Here is a 17,077-nt window from a genome sequence, read left to right on the forward strand (position 1 = left end):
AAGGGGGGAGAGGGAAAGAAGGAGGGGGGGGGAGAGAGGGGGGAGAGGGAAAGAAGAGAGGAGGAGAGGGAGGGAGAGAAAGAGAGAGAGAAGGAAGGAGAGGGAGAGGGAAAGAAAGGGAAGAGGGGGAGAGAGAGAGAGGGAAAGGGGGAGGAAAAGAAAGAGAAGGAGGGAGGGAGGGAGGGAGAGAGATGGAGAGGCGCGCGTGTGCGGGGCGGGCCTTCCGTGGAGATTCCCGGCGCTTCCCGGGCCTGCGGCGCGCAGCTTCCCGGGAGTTGGAGGCGGGAGGCGGGCGGGACGGCGAGGCCGGGCATGGGGATGGAGATGGGGATGGGGATGGGGCGGGCCTCGGGGTCACGTGCCGTCGGGGGGGGGGCTCGTCCCGCCCCGCCCCGCCCCGCCCCGCCCCGACCACCCCCCCCCCGGCGGCGTCCCCGGGAGCGGCGGTGAGCGGGCCCGCCGGCCGCCTACGCCATCGCAGGTGAGGAGGCGCGCGCCCGGAGCGCCCCCCGACCCTCCCCCCGAGACCCCCGAAAGGGGGGCCGTGCCCCCCGCCGCCCCCTCTTCTCGCGTGCTTGCACTTTACCGGGCGCGGCCCCTCCGTGCGGGTGCCCGAGGACCGCCCGGCTGCCAGGATCCGCGCAGGATGGCCCCGGGCCCGCCCTCCCCTCCCCTGGGCTCGGCGGTGCCTTAGGGCCAGGCAGGGGCCGGAGCCCGGGCCCCGGAGTCACGATAATAATCGTGATGACGATTCCCCCCATGGTATCGATCGAGCGCCCACTGGGTGCGGGCCACCGTGCCGAGCGCTCGGAGCGGACGGATGGATGACGGGGACGGTCCCCGCCCTCCGACGGCCTCGGTCTACTCGGCCGCCGGACCGTCCGTCTCCCCGTCGCCCCGTTTAGTTTGTTAGACGAGACGTCCGTCGCCCCGACCCGACGGCCTCGCCGTCGTTTTTATGAGACGTTCGTCCCCTCGACCCCGTCGCCGTTGTTCCCGTCCGCCCGTCTCCCCCGATGGACGGCGGTGATGACGACGGTGTCCGTTGAGCGCCCGCTACGCGCGGAGCGCCGTCCCGGGCGCCGGGACGGATGCGGGGCGGTCGGCCCGTCCCGCGCGAGGCTCGCGGGTGGCCCCCGTTTTACGGACGGGGCGACCGAGGCGCGGGGAAGCGAAGCGACTCGCCCACGGTCACGCGGCCGACGGGCGGCGGGGCCGGGGGCCGGACCGTGACCCCCGATTCCGAAGCCCGCGCTCTCTGCGCCGCGCCGCGCCGCTTCTCCGGACCGTGAGCCCGTCGGAGGGCGGGGACCGTCTCCGTCCGTTGCCGGCCGGTACCTTCCGAGCGGTCGGTACGGTCCCCCGCGCGTCGTAAGCGCCCGGCCGATTGCTGTCGGGTGAATGGATAGTCGGGGCGGACGGACAGAGAAGAACGGTAACGATAAGGTTGGCGTTCGTCGGTGACGACGGTGGGATCCGTTAAGCGCCGACCGTGTGCCGAGCACCGTTCCCGGCGCCGGGGTGGACGGGGCCGGCAGATTGTCCCGCCTGGGGCTCCCGTTGTTTGACCCCCGTCTTCACAGACGAGGTCACCGAGGCCCGGAGAAGCGAAGCGACTCGCCCGAGGTCGCGCGCGGCGGACGGGCGGCGGAGCCGGGATCGGAACCCGCGACCTCCGACTCCCGAGCCCGGGCTCTTCCCGCTGAGCCGCGTGAGCGCTCGCTGTGTGCCGAGCGCCGTTCTGAGCGCCGGGAGGGATACGGGGCGATCGGGTTGTCCCACGGAGGGCTCACGGTCTCCGTCCCCGTTTCGCGGACGAGGTCACCGAGGCGCGGAATAGCGAAGCGACTCGCCCCGGGTCACGCGGCTGACGAGCGACAGAGTCGGGTCGGAACCCGCGACCTCCGACTCTCGAGCCCGTGCTCTTGCCGCTGAGCCGCGCCGCCTCTCTGAGGTCATGGGTTCTAATTCCGCCTCCGCCACTTCTCTCCCGCGTGACCTCGGGCGAGTGACTTCGCTTCTCTGGGCTTCGGTCACCTCGTCCGTAAAATGGGGATTGAGACCGTGGGTCCCATTTGGGACGGGGACCGTGTCCCACCCGATTTGCTTCCGTCCGCCCCGGCGCTCAGAACGGTGCCCGGCGTAAAGTCGGCGCTCGAATGCCATCCGGCCCTTAGAACGGCGCTTGGCGCGTAGGAGGCGCGTAACAAATAACGTCTTTATCATTATCATTATTCTCTCAGGCCGCCGCCGATGGTTGAGCATTGGAAAGCCGGGTGGGATTGCTTTGGGGGGTCTCCCCCGGAGGTCCGGCCGTGTCCCCCCCGGAGCCCCGGGCCCTCTGTACCTTGCCACGGCGGGGGAGCTTTGATGTTTGCCCACAGCCCGACTTTAGGAACTGGCAGTGACCGATCAGAGAGGGCAGCCGAAGGGAGAAACTGCCAAGGGGGCTGGGGGAGGGAGTGGGCGTCCCGGGGTCACCCCGGGAAGGAACCAGGCAGGTGCTCTGCAGAGCTGGGAGAGCAAGTCCGGGTGGAGAGGAGCTGGGGAGAAGCTGGCGACTCTGGCTCGAGATGGCCACCCCCACGGGTGGCGGTTTTCTTACCACGGGCCCGGGGGCAGCCCGCGGCGCGACGCTACCCGCGGCCCGGCCTTCTCCCCCTCGCACCCCCGGCTCCCCCCCGAGAGCCAGCCAGTTGCCCGTGGTCGGGCCCATCGGTGGGCCCCGTTGGTGGCGGGTCGCGTCCACCGTCCTTGGGGATGGAACTCGTGTCTCCTAGTTCATTTTTAAAAGAAATGCGGGCGGGAGGTGGGGGGCAAGAAGGGACGTGATCCGAGGAGCCAAGAGATTCGGTCCTGGGGAGTCTTCCTAGGCAGATCTGGGAAACCAGAGTCGGGAATCGGCTGCGATTTGAACTTGGGTCGTAGCTAGATGACCTGTACGTGGGCGGGAGACGTGTCTACCGAGCTGTTGCACTGTACTCTTCCGAGCGCGCGGTCCGGTGCTCCGCCCCCAGTGAGCGCTCAATAAATATTGCCGCTGGACCGACTGACACTGCCTCACCTCTGCTGCTGATTCTGCCGGCCACCCGGCCGCCGAGGTCTTAGCGACGGGCGGTGAATGTGGACCGGAGCAGGTGGTAAATGCTTCGATTTAGTAGTCTTCCCCCTCCCAAAGGTTGCCCCTTTGAGGCAGCTGAATCAACAGGAGCCCGGTGTGAGGAGAAGAAGGGAGCAGGGAAGAGGTTGGCACCCGTTTTTAAAATAAGCATCCCTTCCCGTCCCCTTCCCCGCAACCACCAACTCCATATGGTTTCTCCACTCCGTCCTGGCCCCCAGCAAGCTTGACACCGAGTACAGCATCTAAATTGCCCGGCCTTTATTTGGGTAATGGAAGATAAGTGTGCCCCAGCCTCGAATCGCCTCTGATTGGACCCTGCATCCCGGAAAGCTGGGCGGAAAGCGGGAGAAAGGGCTGGGTCAAGAGGGAGCCTTCCTGGGCTCCTTGCAGACTCGGGGTCCAGCGGTCCCGGACCCGGTGGCCGCAGCTTCCCCTCCTCCGCCACGGCTCAGCCCCACGCCCAGGTCCTGGGGCGTCTGGGACGTTCTCCGCCCTTGTCTGCAGTGGCACCGTCGCCATCTCTGCCTAGGCTGAGTGACCCCTAGCTCGGCACCCCGGGCTCGGGCAGAACAGCCTGGGAAATTCCCGTGCTTTGCGGACATCCGGCGTCGGGGACCCAGCACTCTGGGTCTGACATCCCGGGAGGGACACACTCAGGGACAGGGGTGACTTCTTGGGTTTGGCAGCTTGGGAGGAGGCCCAGAGAGGCGAAACCACTCTTACAAGGTCACACGGCAGTTCCTCTGAGGAGATTCCTGCGCTTTTATACCTGGACTCCCGTTCCCCGGAGTGAACCTCGGGTGCTAATCGATGCCTGTCTTTCACCTCTCTCTTCTGTCTCTTCTTCCCTCTGTACTCTCCTTCGGTCTAGTGCCTGTTTTTAGTTTCTCACTTTCTCTCCCTCAGATGCTCTTCCTCCTCCTCCCTCCCTCTCCCCACTCTCCCTGCGTATAGCAGGAGGAGTATCACTGGGCATGGAGAGTGGGGAGAAACCACGACTAAAATTAATCTAGAGGTGGAAAAGAGGCCCCAGGAGGCTGGGTCGGAGTGATTTAGACTGTAAGCTTGCCATGGGCAAGGGACGTATCTGCTGATTCTCCTGCATTGTAGGCTCCCGAGCGCCTAATACGGTGCTCTGCAGCTTGGCTTAGTGGAAGGAGCACGGGCTTGGGAGTCAGAGGACATGGGTTCTCATCCCAGCTCTGCCACTTGTCTGCTGGGTGACCTTGGGCAAGCCATTCAACTTCTCTGTGCCTCAGTTATCTGTAAAATGGGGATTAAAACCGTGAGCCCCACGTGGGAGAACCTGATTACCTTGTATCTACCTCAGCGCTCAGAACAGTGCTCGGCACATAGTAAGCGCTTAACGAATACAGTAATAATAATGATAGGCGCTCAATCGGTACCATTGATTGAGTTCAGTGAAGGGGCTGAGAGCCGGGGGAGGAGAGGAGAGCGGGGTCCCGACTTCTAAGGTGCAGGGAGAGCAGATCGGGAAAGAGAGGAGCAGAGTCGTTAGGGGACTTGTCCCAGGTTACACCGCAGGTGCATCTTAGAGCTGGGATTAGAACCCAGGTCTCTTGACTCCCAACCCAGTAGGCCTCCCTCCCCTCCACCTTGTTCACCGATTATGCTTTGATGCGCGGAAGCCTTGCTGGCTTACATCCGTTCCTACATTCTCAACCCCGTAAACCCGGGCTGGCTGGAAACCCTGCCCTCTCCATGCTCATATCCTGAGCACCCTTTGGATTCCGAGTTATGGTAAATGTTCTCGGAATTTTCTTTGGCATCTGCAAGTGTGTTTTTCCCCGGATCCCGGATGCGAAACCAATTTAGATGTATCTTTGGCAGAGAAGTAACTTTGTCGTCCCTCCCCCAGGTCTCACCTCGCTAGTGTCAATTAAAATGAAATACCTTCTCTTCCCAACCTTCTCCTCCCACCAGCTCTACCCCAGCCTACTAGCTGGTGTCAGTCAGTCATGGAATAGCAGTTACGGGAGTTTGGTTTCAAAAAAAAAACACCCCTCCCACCATGAATCACTGCAGTACTGCATTGTGCTCTGTGTGTGTGTGTGTGTCTGTGTGTGTGTACGTTCCAGAGCAATACCATATGTGTACTCTGATGTGTGCATATACCAACATGACAAAGCAATTGCAAATAGGAGCTAGGAGGAAGAGGTGAAAGGGCAAAGATTCAAGTCTCCCTCAGTCATCCCCGTACCTACGGGCCTGTGGATAATTGAAATCCAGAGATAATCCCAATTTGGCAGGAAACCGATCGGATGAGAATCTCTTTTCCGAACCGAGCGGTTCCTTGAAACCGATTTACGTAATCTGAAAAAAAAGTCTGGATTACAAAACCATGGAATTGGGGGTAGCCAGACTCTATTGGACTGGGTTCTCCAAGATTTCTGTTATCCAGATTATCTGGGGTAAGCGTAATTCATATGTAGTGATGATGACATTTATTAAATCCTTATTACCGTGTGCTAATGGCTGAGGTGGATACGTGGTTTTCACGCTGCCCAAACGGCAGCCCCTGGCCTGCATGGGGGCCCCAACCTATTTCATCTCCATTTTCCAGATGAGGAAACTGAAGCTCAGTTTGAGCTGCAGCGTCCCTGGGACAGTTAGGGACTAGCAGCCAGGTCGTGCGACTCCCAGGGCGGGGCAATTTCCGCCAGGCCGCCCTGCTTTCGGGGTTCCCCTTTACCTCGTTAGGGCAGAAGAGCGGAGCGCTAGGTTGTAACCCTATAGACGTAAGCTCCTCGAGGGCAGGGATCGGGTCTGCCAACTCTGTTGTTCCGACCCTTTTGTGAGGTCGCTTTCCCTTCGGCGCAGAAATGGAGATTCTTTGGGCAAACTTAGCGTATGTCGCATCTGGAGGCTGGCTGTTTGGGTGGTCTCCGTAATAGCACTAGTAATACCAAGCCTACTTTGGATTACAGTAACAGGCTCGGTCATGTTGCTCGGAGTAGGCATTTACAGTCCTCCATTGCAAGCTGGTAAATGGATTTACACCCCAAGGAATTACAACTAGGAACCCAAGGAAGCGATGGAAAAATAGCTGTCCAAAGCCGTAGTCTGTGATGAGAACGACAAACCCTAGCCCGTGAGTCCGTCATTCTGCGGTTTGATAAACGTCATAAAACTGAAGCAGAAATATTCCAGGAGGGTTGGCAGAGAAAACAACTCTGGGTATCAGGTAGGGGAGAAGGAGCAAGCCGGGAGACTGGGTCGATCAGTCTGTGGCATTTATTGAGTGCTTACTCTGTGCAGAGCACTGTACCGAGTGCCTGGCAAAGAACAAAATAATCGCGTCGGTAGGCACCGTCTTTGCCCGCGAGGAGAGCCTCGCCTCAGTTATCTCATCTGTAAAATGGGGATTAAGACCGTGAGCCCTGTGTGGGACAGGGAGTGTCCCCAACCCAATTATCTCGAATCTACTCCAGTGCTTATTACAGTGCCCGGTGCATAGTAAGCGTCTAACAAACATCATTAAAAAATGGAGTTTACGGTCTACAGACTGAAATCGGGAAAATAAGAACAGTGGTTATCCGGTTGATGGGGGGTGGGAGAGAGAGGAACGATGTTTACGCTTCATATACAGAAGCGTTGGGGACTTTATACAGAAAAGTGTCGGGGTTAGCACTCAGTTAATAGATTGTGAATGCCTTGAGGGCAGGGATCGTGTGTCCCAAGTCTACTCTCCCAAGCACTCACTACAATGCCTTGCACCTAGAAAGCGCTCAGTGATGCCACTGATGGGTTGATTCATCGAAAGACTGGACAGAAGGGTCTTGCCCCCTCGATAGAGTTGGACCCAGAGTCTCTGAGAAGTTCGTTCAGATGACTAGCTGAATAATAGTAGAAGTAGTCCTAGTAATCATTAGGCACCTACCATGTGCTAAGTTCTGGGAAACATTACATGGGAATTAGGCACGATCTCTGACCCTCAAGACGCTCCCAGTCTGAGAATAAGAGGGGAAGAGAGGAATGAGTCCTGTTTCCCTCATCAACCTCAGAATGACCTAATGGATAGAGCACAGGCTTGGGAGTCAGAAGAACCTGGGTTCTAGTCCTGACTGCGCCACTTGTCTACTGGGTGACCTTGGGCTCGTCACTTAACTTTCCTGGGCCTCAGTTACCTCATCTGTAAAATGGGGATTAAGACTGTGAGCCCCACGTGGGACGTGGACTGTGTCCAACCTGATTAACTTGTATCTACCGCAGCGCTCAGTACGGGGCCTGGCCCTTTATAAGGGCTTAACCAATACCACATAAAAAAAATGAAAATAACTAACCGACAGAAGACCAAAGCCAAGTACAAGCCTCCCCTTGGGCTGCCCTGTAGACCACTGAACATTTTGAGCCACAGCACAGACAGAGTTTAATGTGGCCACCGAGTTACGTGCCGGAGCTAACAAGTCTTGGCTCGACAGACAAGACAGAGCCCGAAACGGGGAGGCCGTCCTGTTCTTCGGGAGATTAACGGTGAGCTTTTCCGTACCAATAGACAGATGGACCGTGATCCCGTTTTCAGGATCTAGAAGGAGAGTGCCAGCGACTTGCTGTCTCGTTCCTGGTGGTGGTGCCCCTGCTAGGTCCTGGCATGTAATGGGCCGAGAAGAGGACAGGGCTGCTGCCCGTTGCAGTGTGCGTCCAAGTGTTTTGCTTGTAGAACCTGTTTCTGGCAGAGGCAGACGGAGGAGCTGAGGCCAGAGAGTTGAAACGACTTGGCCAAGGACACGCAGCCGACCGGAGACAGACGGGCTAGAGCTAGACGGTCTCAGTGTGCGGGCCCTGCTCTTCCTCTGGCCGCCTGGGTTTGGAGGGAAAAGGGAGGCTGGCAGCTCTTTTTTGGCGTACGGAGAGGTGCTGGAGAGTCAGAGCGGACACAGATAATAATAATGTAATGTTGGTATTTGTTAAGCGCTTACTATGTGCGGAGCGCTGTTGTAAGCGCTGAGGTAGATACGGGGTAATCAGATTGTGCCATGTGAGGCTCACAGTCTTCATCCTCATTTTACAGATGAGGTAACTGAGGCCCAGAGAAGTGAAGTGACTTGCCCACAGTCACACAGCTGACAAGTGGCAGAGCTGGGATATGAACCCATGACCTCTGACTCCCAAGCCCGGTCTCTTTCCACTAAGCCACGCTGCTCCTCCTCAAATATCCGGTGACCCAAGTGAAGACCCGGAAGGCTCGGGCGGATCCAACTGTGGTCCCCAGAGCCATAGACGCGGTGCTGCCCACCGTATCCCTAGGGCTGAGCGGAAGTGGGGAGATCGCAGCACGAGGGCCCCGTTTGTCACTGGAACCCGGGGAGGGCGTAGTCTGGGAAGGCTTTCTGAGGGAAATGAATCTTGAGCGTTTTTGTAAGCGGGAAGGGACCTGCTCTGTTTGTCTTGGTGGTGGTGCGGGGGAGGTCCGAGGGGAGAGCGGCACCGTGGTCGTAGACGAGAGATGGGAGAAGCAGTGTGGCCTAGTCGCGAGAACACAGCCCTGGGAGTCACGAGGACTTGGGTTCTAATCCCGGCTCCACCGCTTATCTTCTGTGTGACCTTGGGCAAGTCGCTTCACTTTTCCGCACCTCAGTCACCTCATCTGCAAAATGAGGTTCAAGACTGCGAGCCCCATGTGGGACATAGACTGTGTCAAACTCCATTAGCTTTTATCCACCTCAGCGCTTAGTACTGTGCCTGGAACGGAGTAAGCACTTAAATACCATTTAAAAAAAAAATAGACATAGAGGGGAAGTGACGGGTGGCCGACCGGACTCGTTAGGCCTTGCCATCCCTATCTGATGGCCGAGGAGCGTGCGATGGGGCAGACCCGGGTTCAGGTGTCAGTGTCAGACTCCCCCCAAACCGGGCTCTGTCCTCATGTGACCCCTCTCCAAACTCTCCCCCGTTTGCACCCAGCTTGACACCCCTCCTCCTGTCCTGCCCCTGCAGGAGCTCTGAAAGGAGATTTTTCTGACATTAACCTTGATGCTAATGGGAGCTTCTGCTACAGTAATGTTCCCGGGGTGTGATTTCCTTTGATTGGTAAATTGCATTCCGTTCCATTACTGTGTGTTTCAACATAAAGCTCTGATTGGGCAGGAGCCACAAATATTTTTGCAAAGCGAGAAGCGATGATGGAGCATCGGGTCAGAGGCCAGGGTAGGGGTGGGGGATTCTGCGTCCCGGGACCCCCAGGGAGGGGAGACGGGTGCAAGGGGTGATCTGGTCACACCCCCGGAGTCCCCAAATCAATGACTGCTGCTCTCTGCCCGCGGGTGATCTTGTCGGGAGCTGCCCGGGCTGGTGAGCTATTCAGAGGGGCATCTGTCTGGTCCTACAGTCTCCTCTCTGATGCCAGAGAGAACCCCTCTGAGCCCCGAGAAGCCTGCCATTCTGCTCCTCTAACCACAGCTCCCTACTGCCTTGGGTTTTTGTTTTGTGTATCCGTCCTTGTCGTTTATGGTGTTTCCATGTCTCATTGTTCCGTTGCTCCCAATGTGCCTCTCTCCGGTCCTCTCCCTCACCTTGATTCATAGACTGTGGGTCCTTGGAGGGAAAGGGTCCGTGTCTAATTCTCACCCTCGTACTCTTTCTCAGCGCTTAGTACCGTGCTCTCCCCACAGTAAGGGCTTAATAAATACCACTGCTAGAGTGGGCTCTGCTTGCTTTTCCCGTTTGGAAAATGGGAATTTATCAACCCATCTCCGTCTCCTCCAACCCTCACCTCCCTCACGTGCCTGCCGGGGACTGTCGGGGTCCAGCTGCCGTGGCAATGAGCTGATGCCTTCTGCCCTCATCAGTTCCTCAACACAGGGGCTTGGTACCAAAGCTTTAGCAACTCTACCGATACTCTTCCTTTGCCTACCCTGGGAGGCTCCATCTTGCTCTCTGAGGACTGATTTCTCATCCCGTTTCGGCTCCCTGTTTTCGGGGAGACCTGGGACAAGTCACTCAACCTCTCTGGGCTTGTTTCCTCACCTAAAAGAGGAATGGAATTTAAATTACATATTGTGAATTATTTATCGACATTAATGTTGGTCTCCCCGCCAGAGCGAAAACTCGTTGTGGGCAGGGAACGTGTCTGCTAACTCTACTGTATTGTACTCTGCACATAGTAACTACTCAATAAATGCCACTGATGTTGAATGAAATAATCCCCGACTCTGCGGGCCTTCTGCGGCTGGGGAGTCAAGTGGTCAGAGCTTGGAGCTGACTGGCTGGGGACCTGCAGTCTTACCTGGCTCTGCCCACGCCTGGCCTGCTCTGGGACCTGGAGCAAGCCATTTGGCCTCTCTGGGCCTCCTTTGCTTCATCTGGACAACTGAAGGAGAATAATCTCTAGCTTTTGCCACTGTTAGCACCAGCCAAGGGGTCAGAGGGCCTTGGGGGTTGCCCTCCCTGGGGACCGCCCACCCTGGAGGCAGCCTGCCGGGTGGGAACGGGTTCGGGTTGGGGTCATTCCTGGGAGTCGGAGCAGGAAGCGAACTTGGTGAATCTTACCCACCAGGCTCGACTTGTATCAGCATCCCGGGTCACGGGACCCAACAGGAGCCTGATGGGCACAAAGCTAACACCGGTCTCTTCTGCCCGGTATAGAGTTTTCCATTTGAAAACAGATTATGGAACGTATTAACCCACATCCAGAGTTGGAGCAGAGCGGAGAGAGAGACTGAAACCCCAGAGCGGGGTGAGGTGGCGGGAGGGCCAAGATGGCAAAGCTCTAAAATAATGGTGGTGCGAGTCTCCCGTCTGGGTGTATCTGTCATGTCACTAGGAGCATAACTCAGGATTCCAGTCTTGCCACGCTTCATTAACAGAAGAAATGAAATTGGTCAACAGGAATGATGTCATTCGAGGAGACCAGCTGCTTTTGGGGCTCCGTGAATGGGGCTGGTGTAGTGGGGGCAGGGTGGTGGCTATTCTAGCTGCCCCAGCGGCCCCCAGAGGAGGGGCACGGGAGGTATTGACCCCAAGAGTGGTGGTGAGAGTCTGCCTGGACTTTTCCTTTGCCCCTGGATCTGGCGTGGCCACTCTCCCCGCCCCTGTTGTCTCATGTCTTGGAAGAGGGGAGACAGTGGGTTTGCATGCTGGTAGAAGGTTCCACATGTGGCATTTCGACCAATCAATGGTATGTGCTGAGCGCTTACTATGTGCAGAGCGCTGTACTAAGCACTTGGGAGAGTACAATGCAACAGAGTTAGAGGATACGTTCTCTACCCACAGCGAGCTTCCGGCCATGGCCAGCGCAATCTCCATGGGCCCCAACAGTATATGTTTGCTTATGTGTGTGAGTGAGACCCCATCTTTTCTTGCTTAGGGCTGCCGTTCATTCATTCGTTCGTTCATTCATTCATTCGTTCATTGGTATTGTTTGAGTGCTTACTGTGTGCAGAGCCCTGTACTAAACACTTGGGAGAGTACAATATAACAATAAACAGACACATTCCCTGCCCACAACGAGCTCGCAGTCTAGAGGGACGTCTTCTGGGGCTTCCAATTAAGTGAGAAATCCCCGGTGGGGTCCCCTAAGTCCGACGTCACCCCCGGGGTTGTTTAGAAAGCAGAACTACCGTCCCGTCAAATAGTTCTGCTTCTTACACCTTCTCGTATGGAATTGGTCCGGGCACGACTTTGGAAGGGATCTGGACCTCTCCGAGCCAGCCCCATCTCATCCTGCCAGTCAGTTATCCGAGGCCTGAGCTGGCACCACTGCCCACAAGACGTCGGCTGGCAGGCTAAACCATGTGTGCGTGCATTCTCTCTCTCTAGCTCTCTCTCCCTCTCTTACTCACCCCCCCCCCCCGATCCTTCTCCTGGCCTGTAGAGAAGGGTCAGAGGGAAAGGACACGGACCCTACCCTTGAGGTACCGAATGTCCAATGTGGGGGACAGCGACTGTCTTGAGTTCCTGGTGGGAGGCAAGGGGAAGCCATGAAAAGAGAACCCTTTGGCTGACGTAGTCTCCTCTAATCCCAAGTCTTCTTGGCTTCCCAGCCCTTCTCTCCCCCAGTTTAGGGATTGGCTCCTTGCCTCCATTTTACTTGCTTGGAGCCCTCTAGTTGTAAATTTGCTCTCCAGATCCTGGTGATAGAACATCATTCACCCTCCAGCTCCTGGCTAGCTGTAACTCTTCGCTTCCCGTCTGATCCACCATGGGGAATCCCCGCTCGCCTCCTGGCAGGGCTGGGGTTTTCGGAGGAGGGGGTGCTGGTGGTAGTTGGAGAGGGAGGAAGGGGAGGGAAGAGGGAGGGGATGGCGATGTGGGTTGGGGAGACGGAAAGAGAGGGGTTTGATGTAGGGGCGGAAGGGGCAGCGGCGCAGAAAAAGAAGGGAGCGAGGGTGTCGCTTAGCCGGTGACTCCATCTTTTGTTAGGTATCACTTCTGCTGAATGCCGATATCAGTTTGAACTGTGCCTGGCTTGTGATTTGAGGCAGAGATGAAGTTGCTATAACAACACGGTGATTCATATAATTACAGACACAATCTGCTGGGCTTTTTCTCTCCCCTTAATGTCTACCCTAAGGACGTCTCTGGGCTTGGGGAGGATTTCTCTGTGCTGGCCGTGGGGATTCGGTTGTCCCCCCCCCGCTCCAGCCCCCGGTTTCTGTCTGTGAGAGACTTCCTCTCCCTCGGAGGCAATTTTAAGTTACTGGTAGATCTCAGCCAGATTCAATGGATCTATCAGTGATATTTATTGAGCGCCTGTTGTGTGCACGAAAGACGAGGAGGCCAGAGGGCAAACGGTGTCGGGCGCTGCAAACGTTAAACACGACAACACAACGAGGGGCAGCCTCTCTGTGTACACGGTGGGTCTCATATTGGCCTTTTCAGCAATACGCACTCAGAGGTGAATTTCCCCACCAGTGGTGTCAACCGGTTGTCAACCAGTGGTATTTATTGAGCACTTACTACGTCCTCTTCGACTACGAAGGGCAACTGTATATGTTGTGTGCTGTTAGAAGACCTCAGTCCCTGCCCTCAAGGAGTTTGCAGTCTAGCTGGAGTCACTGCGTTGCCTCCACTGATCCCTGAGCACCTGTCTACTGACACCCCTGAAAGTTAGAGTTATAGTTTGTGTTGGTACTGTGTGTTTGTTTCGTAAGTGTCCTTTGCGTTGATGGGATGTCTGTATCTGGCCTGTCTCCCCCATCAGACCGATAGCTCTCTGAGGGCGGGGGTTATATCTTGTGTTTCTGCTGACCCTCTTCCTAGAGCCAGCCCAGCGTGTGTGTGTATGGGTGTATGTGTTGGGGTGTGTCTCGTCAGTCCCTCAAGAAGGCTGTATCTTCTCCCTCTGTCCGTCTCCCACTGGAATTCAATAAATACAATTGAATGAATGAATGAATGAATTGACTCTTCCTGCCCCAGGGGCAGAGTGGAAGTTAAAATTCCCCGTGAACTGAATCAAACAGCCTGCCAGCCCCCATGCCATCCTGTGGCTTGGAGGGGAAGAGGTTTCTTGTTCCTTGGAGGGGTTGTAGAACAGGCAAACAATTAACTTCCAGACCGCTGGTACGGTCCGGGGTTCGGTCAGCACCGAGGATGCTTCGGGCTTGGTGATGGTCGTGATCTAGACTTGCCCTGGAATTGAGTAAAGGCCTCTGGCTGATCAACTGACCTTCAAAGATGTTTTCCTGCACATTGGATTGTCGTGGGCCAGGACGTGGCATGACTGGGGTGGGGAGAGAAGACGGAGTCGTCTGGGTAACCGCAGAAGTTCTCGGGATTGATTAACCTCTAACTTTCTCCTTGTTGTCTGAGAGCTTCTCAGGCACCGAGGACGTGGCAACGGAAGGTCGGTTCATGTTTCAGATTTCTGCCGGCGACGTCTAGTTTGGACACAAGAAAGGAAATTGTGACCTTGAAGCTTAGGGGACGGGAGAGGCGGTGACCGTGGGTGACCAGGAGGCCTCCTTCTCTGGAGATGTTAGGAATAGGGGAGAGCCTGATCCATCTAAGATGGTTTTTCTGGTCCTGTTTGCCCTCCGCCTGCTCTCTCCCTCCTCTTTGTGGCAGTGCAGGGCTCCCCCCTCCAGGGAGCCTTCCCAGATTCAGCCCACCTACTCTCCAGCTGCCAGCTCTGCCTGTGACTCACACCTCCCCCTCAGCTCATCGTACATATTAAAACTATATGTTCTTATATATGGTGATTTCTTTTGCGCCGATCTCGTTTCCCCCATTAGCCTGGGAGAACTTGGTGGGACCGTGGGTGTTTGATGATGATGGAAGTCCCCGGCACCTTGTGACAGGGCTCCGCTCCGTGGGGGACACTCTGAGCAGGGGAGAAAGAGGAGGATAATAGGTCCCTGTTGCCTAACCAAGTTGTATTTAGGTCATTGCCCCCGTTTCAAATCGGGCAGGTTGAGGCCCATCCCATCCCGGTCAGTGGATGACGGGTGGGATTAGAACTCAGAACGTGGTGGGCCCCTTCCCCGTGGGTGAGGTCAACCCTGGACATTAGTGTGCCTGTGGTTCAGCCCCTTGACCTGCCTGCTGCCCGATACCCAGCTGGGCAGGTTGGCGGCGGCCTTGTTGCCGGGGGTCTTGGGATCTCCCCCGACCAACACGCGCCCCCTGCCAACAACGTAGTTTTATTGATGCCGACAGTTTGTCCATTTCTGCCACGCCACCCCCAACCATGACATCGGTCAGCGCCCCCTCACTCTCTCATCTCCCCCTCCCTCCATATCCCTTGGTCGGAGGCCCCAGCGTCACCCGCTCCCGCCTGTTCCAGGGCCGGGGCTCTGCCCTTCCAGAGCAGGGCAGTGGCAGCGGGGCGGGGAGGGTTAAGGCAGGACCATCTGTCCCTGGCCTCCGGTGGGTGGGACCTGCAGGCAACAATCTGGAATGCTCTGCTTCTCGGATGCGGAGCGGCACCATTCAGCGGGAGGACAGCTCCTCGAATTTCTCGTGATTCGGGTCCTAGCGGCCCGGTGGCTGGAGGATCCACTTCCCTACAGCCTTTACAGGAGGAAGGGTGCGTGTGTGTGGGAGGTGTGGGGGGCAAAAGGGGACAGCCCTGGCTCCCCCCACAGCTTCACCTATTTGGAGCAGGGGAAATGAGTCTCACGCTAAGGTCTTTGTTGGCTAAGCACTGCCCTAAGGTTCCCAGCTGGAGCAGCCCTGGGCCTCCCTCACGGTAAGAGGGCAGTGCCAGTGAAGGTGGGGCCTGCCCTTGGGCTAAAGGCCAGATCCCCTAGCTCCTGCAACCCCTCACCTCATGTCCAGAGCCACCCACCCGATCCATCAATCAGTGGTTTTTATTGGTCACTTTCTGTGTGTACTTTCTGTACTAAGCACTTGGAAGGGTACAGTAGAGTTAGCGTGATCCCTGTCCCGTTGACCGTGAGTTCTTCGCGAACGAGGATCGGATCTACCCGCTCCGTTATATTGTCTTAGTATAACGCTGTGCGCACAGAAGCCATTCAGTAAATACCAGTGACCGATTGGCCTCAAGAAGCTGCCAGTCTACTGGGGAAGACACTGGAATAGGTTTCAGGCAGAGGAAGCAACCGAGCGTAAAGATAGATTCGTGAGCGCCGAGGAGGTCCGGACCGAGTACCCAACCGGAGGGCGGGCGACCTGCCGCTCGGCACGGGGGTCCGGTGGCGAGAGGGAGAGTCCGGCCCCGGGGGTTGAGGCTCCTGGTTTGGGGTCTGGCCTGCCCCGGGAGGCATTCCCATCAGCTGCAGTGGGGGGAACAGCAGCTGTTGTCTCGTTAAGATCCCTGATGGGTTGTAAATGCTTTAATTCGCTCATTTGACGGGCAGGAGACCCGAAGGCGACGCGATGAACACTTTCTAATAAATTGAGAGATCCAAAGAAACCCAGGGCCGGATCGATACCTGCCCGGACGGCTGCCAGGGGGAAGAGATGGGAGGTTGCCGGCATTGTCTTCTGTACCCCACGCTGCAGGAGGGTGGGAGGGAGGGAGGGAGGGAAGGAAGGAGCCGGTTTCCCTGGTCAGGCACCACCGGAAAGCTCCTCGAGTCGGTGCCAGCCCTGTTCCCGGCAGGGAGGGCAGACCCACCTCCTCCCTGTTCTGTTAACACCGGGCACGTGCTAGTGCACAGACGATCCACCACCACCACCCCCCAGCCCCTCCTGGAATGCTTTGCCTGCTCCTCTTCACCATATGCTACGACCATCCTCTCCTTCAAAATCCTGCTCAAATCCCTCCTCCTTCAAGAAAACTTTCCAAACTCAGCTCCTCAAGGACAATGGACGCTCTCTTCCTCTTAGGCTACTCTCTCCAGATCCCAGTTTGTTGTATATGCATCGGGGTGTCTAGCCTGGCTCCCCACCGGACTGTTTACTGCTTGAGGTCAGGGATTGCGTCTCTTCTCTTTGTCTTGGCTCGCAGCGTCCAGTAGGTATTCGGTAAATCCCGCTGACTGACCGACAGGTTCATCTCTGCAGTATTCTGAACGGGAGTTGACCCCGGCTGCTTCATCTGGGGAATCCCGGTGGGCTGAGAGCTGGGGCGGTTTGGACTCAGCTTTCCCACTTTGAGGCCCCGGTGGGCTTTGGGCTCCGTTACCGAATGTTCCAAATGTCACCCTCCTGCCGCTTCTCCCCAGCCTGGGGCCCTTCGTGGACGGGTGCGGGGCCTGGCAGGATGGGACGCGACCCCACCGCCTAGCTTGACCCTGCCTTCTCTGTGGGGCACTCCAAATGCGTGGTGGTTACTGCATGTACTTGCACAGTTACCTCTGCCGCATAATTCCCCATCCCCCGATTTTTGAGGAGGAAATAAAAGATCTTTTATGGTACCACAATTATAAACAGTGATAACTTACAGACCCTGAGGTAGAAAGAGGAAAAGGGTCAGATTGGGATGAGGCTAAAGAGACTGGTTTTTGCTGGGGAAGAAGAGTCAGAAGAGAGTGGTGAAGTGGAAAGAGCACAGCTCAGGGTGTCAGAGGATGTGGGTTCTAATGCCGGCTC

General features: G+C 56.9%; 1 protein-coding gene across 3 annotated transcripts in view; it reads left to right on the forward strand.

Annotated features, from left to right (window-relative positions):
- Positions 1-17,077, forward strand: part of TSNARE1 (t-SNARE domain containing 1) — a 237,291-nt gene that overhangs the window by 39,171 nt on the left and 181,043 nt on the right. Inside the window, exon 1 of one of the 3 annotated variants that reach the window (XM_029063154.1) lies at positions 417-481. The exons of the other annotated variants lie outside the window; for them this stretch is intronic. The gene's annotated coding sequence lies outside the window, so the exon portion shown is untranslated. Of the gene's footprint in view, positions 1-416; positions 482-17,077 lie in introns of those variants that run through there. 3 annotated transcript variants of the gene reach the window in all.

The sequence above is a fragment of the Ornithorhynchus anatinus genome, chromosome 4 (assembly GCF_004115215.2).
Source record: "Ornithorhynchus anatinus isolate Pmale09 chromosome 4, mOrnAna1.pri.v4, whole genome shotgun sequence".
Lineage (NCBI taxonomy): Eukaryota > Metazoa > Chordata > Mammalia > Monotremata > Ornithorhynchidae > Ornithorhynchus > Ornithorhynchus anatinus.